We start from the raw sequence: 3,608 nt of genomic DNA on the forward strand, positions 1-3,608 counted from the left end.
CTAATTCTGATGTTTTATTCTTTCTTTATAAATTTGTCAGAGGATGTAGCCAGTGCCTACTCTATAAACAGATAATCCCAGATTTATATTATTGATGCGGTTGATGTTCAGTTTGCAAATATATAGATGAAGGAGAAAAAAGTGAAGCAAATGACAATGTAAAAATTCCATTTCTTTTGGGAATGAATTTGAAAAACATGTTTTAATCTAATTACTAAGACACACTACGAGGGATAGCACAAAAAAGACTGGTTAGACTGGTGGAGGAGGAGGTCACGCTGCTCGATGTTTCAGATCACAGACTGTGGTAGTAACACCACAAGGGACAGAGATAAGAACAGTACGCCAGTGATCCAATCAGTCGGTGTACATGTTGCCTAAGTGACTATTTTGTTATCTGTCGAATGGCAGACACGGTCGAATGCGTCCTTGGATATAGGCAGAGATATTGTGTAAGCGTATACGAACAACAGCATATTAAATACAAAAGTAGTAATCCAATGACGGTCATATTTCAAATTTCGACAGAGTAATCAGTTGATTAAAGCTAAAACATTTTCCGGTCTTAGAAACTGGGATTAAGTTTCGGTGTTGTTTTAGACACACACACAGACACACAGGCTGGCAAGCAAAAGCGTCACAGGTTGTTAAATTCAAAATGTAAAGGGAATACGGGGCATTTTAATGCGTTATTCGTTTATCTGGAAAGTTAGATTATATTAATGAGTATAGTGACTATATGTTCGTGTTGACGCCGGAGTTAAGATGCGTAGCTCTGTAATTAAAATGTTGTGTTCGCGATAATTATGCCGCAAGTTCAGTTCTTGAGTGAGGACCAGAATTGTATCCATGATCTTGGCATTTCCTCTCGCGTTTCACTCAACTTGAAATGAGTACCAGCTGAATGTCACCGCGGCTATCTTCCCTCCCTCTCTCCCTCTCTCTCTCTCTCCCTCTCTCTCTATCTCCCTCTCTCTATCACCCACACCTTTCTCTTTCTCTTCATCTCTCCCTCTCTCTCTCCCTCTCACGTCTCTCACTCTCTCACTAGGCATTACATCTTGAATGTGCGGCAGAGCCAGAGGAGAGGAAGAGTCGATAGGGTATTCATCTATGCTAAACGCTACATAAGCCACCAAAACAACAAGCGAAAGTCTGTTTCATGTCGCCAAGCGCCTATACGCAAGCGTATAGGCCTGACTCTTTAGTGCTGAAGGAGACTATGTTCTTATTAAACGATGGAAGGATGAGAAAAGGTCATTCGGTTTTGGAAATAGTACAGCTCTGTCTAAATTCAGCTGGCATGTACATGATGCTTGTGTACGGAATCGGAATAAATGGTCCTGGTTTAATTTACATAGATCTATTCTCTAGCTATTTACTTCTACGTTGGGAGTAAAATTCAGAGAAAGTTATAACATACAATTGAAATAGTAATTAATTCATTCGCAGATGCATGCTGACATTGTTGTAAATATATGCATATCATGACATTCTATTTAAATGCTTCAACATGAACACATACACTTACATGTGCAATGAAATATATATGTGCATATATACGCACATATAGGTATACACGGACACACACACATATACACAAAGACAACATGTATCTTTGTATGGTTATATATATATATATGTATGTATGTATGTATGTATGTATACATGCATGTATGTATACATGCATGTATGCATGCATGTATAGAGAGTTTGATGGGTAAATAGTCGCCATTTTATATTTTTAATTTCACGCATGCTCAATTTTGATTTTGTCGACTGCACAATATAGTAGGATCAGTTAGGCATCGTCTGTGAGAAAAACAGAACCATGACACAATTCACTCTGCCAGAAATTTGGAAACCACACGCTGTACTGCTTAGCATTCATGTCGGAAGCTCCAATACGAACATAAAGTGTTTGTGTGTCAATCTGAGGACAGAGCAATCTGAAGACATGTACCAAGACCGATAAAATCAAACATCCAGTCAACATCATGGGATTTCGATTGATCACTAGTGATGGCAACGTTATGCTTCTATTCATCTTTCCACACAACCTCCCACTCAAACACGGAGGCCTACATCAAGTGCCTGGATGAAGAGAGTGCTGCCCTGGGTCAAGAGGGTAGCTGCTGGAAGACACTGTCTGGCTACAGGACTCTGCCCCGTGCCACACAAGCAGGAGAACTCAGTCATGACTGTCAAATAATTTCTGCGACTACATCAGCCCTAACATCTGGCCACCTAACTCCCCAAACTACAACCCTCTTGATTATTACATGCTGGGCACAGTTAAGCGAGAGACCAATAAAACTCCTTGTAACACTAAAGATGAACTAAAGGCAAGGATTATGGCAGCATCCACTAACTTAAACAAAGAGAACGTCCAAAAGAGTTGCAGGAGATTCCGAAGTCGTCGGGTGGAGGGAGTTAAAGTCAGTGGCGATTTTATTGAATAACTATACACTTCAGTATTTCAAAATATTTTTATATAATTTTGATAAATATATCTGTTAAAATGAGATGTCAGTGTTATTTTCACTTTTGCGGAAATTAGACGACAACTTATTCACTGCACGTTGTATATGTGTGTGTGTGTGTGTGTGTGTGTGTGTGTGTGAGTATGTGTGCGTGCGTGTGTGTCTTTGTGTGTATGTGTGCGTGCGTGTTTATGTGTGTGTATACATATATATATATACTTATATATACATATGTATATACATACACATACACACATTTATATACATGCATACACACACGTGTGTATAAATAATGCGGTTTTTTTATACTTCTCTTATTTTTCAAAATTAAGATAAAGTTCTTTTTTAATCTATAATATACTCTCCTTCATTTTCTACAATGCTCTTCCATCTATCTGGTAGATTGCAAAGCCCCTCTTCCAAAATTCACTTGTCTGTGACGAAAAATACTCCTCCAGTATTGTTCTGACCTCATCTACAAAATTCATATTTTATCCATCCAAATGATTTTGAAGGATGCGAAATAGATAGTAATCAGGTGAAGAAATGTCTGACGAATATTGTGGGTGGGGCATGGTTTTCCATTCACAGCCTTTCGAATGTTATGCTCGCAGTATGTGGCCCAACATTATCCCGATGGAAGAACACCTTTCGTCTTGAAACCAAAGATGTTCGTTTCTCTTGTAGGACTGACTTAAGTCGCTCAAGCCGCTCGCAATAAATCTTTTTATGTTATTGTTTGGTTTGAATTTAAAAGTTTAAAGTGAATTAAACCTTTCATATCCCACAAAAGAGATAACAACATGTTATGTGGGCGAAGACCTTCTTTAGCCAAGAGTGCCGGTGTTTCTCCTTTCCCTACCCACTGTCTGCGGCGCTTGACATTTTTATAGAGAACCCATTTATCATTGCCAGTCACTATTCAATTCAGAAAAGCTTTATTCTTGAGACTTGATAGCAAAGAAGAGTACACATTCACTCTCGAATTTGTGAGGAACTTATTGATCCAACTTGCTGACTTTGTTGATAGCACGCAGGTGTCGATGAATGGTTGACTGTCCAAATCCGAGCTTCTCTGCTAGTTCCTTAACAGCTACAATAGGATTTTGTCCCCCCCCCCATCAG

This window comes from Octopus bimaculoides, chromosome 1, assembly GCF_001194135.2.
Source record: "Octopus bimaculoides isolate UCB-OBI-ISO-001 chromosome 1, ASM119413v2, whole genome shotgun sequence".
Classification (NCBI taxonomy): domain Eukaryota; kingdom Metazoa; phylum Mollusca; class Cephalopoda; order Octopoda; family Octopodidae; genus Octopus; species Octopus bimaculoides.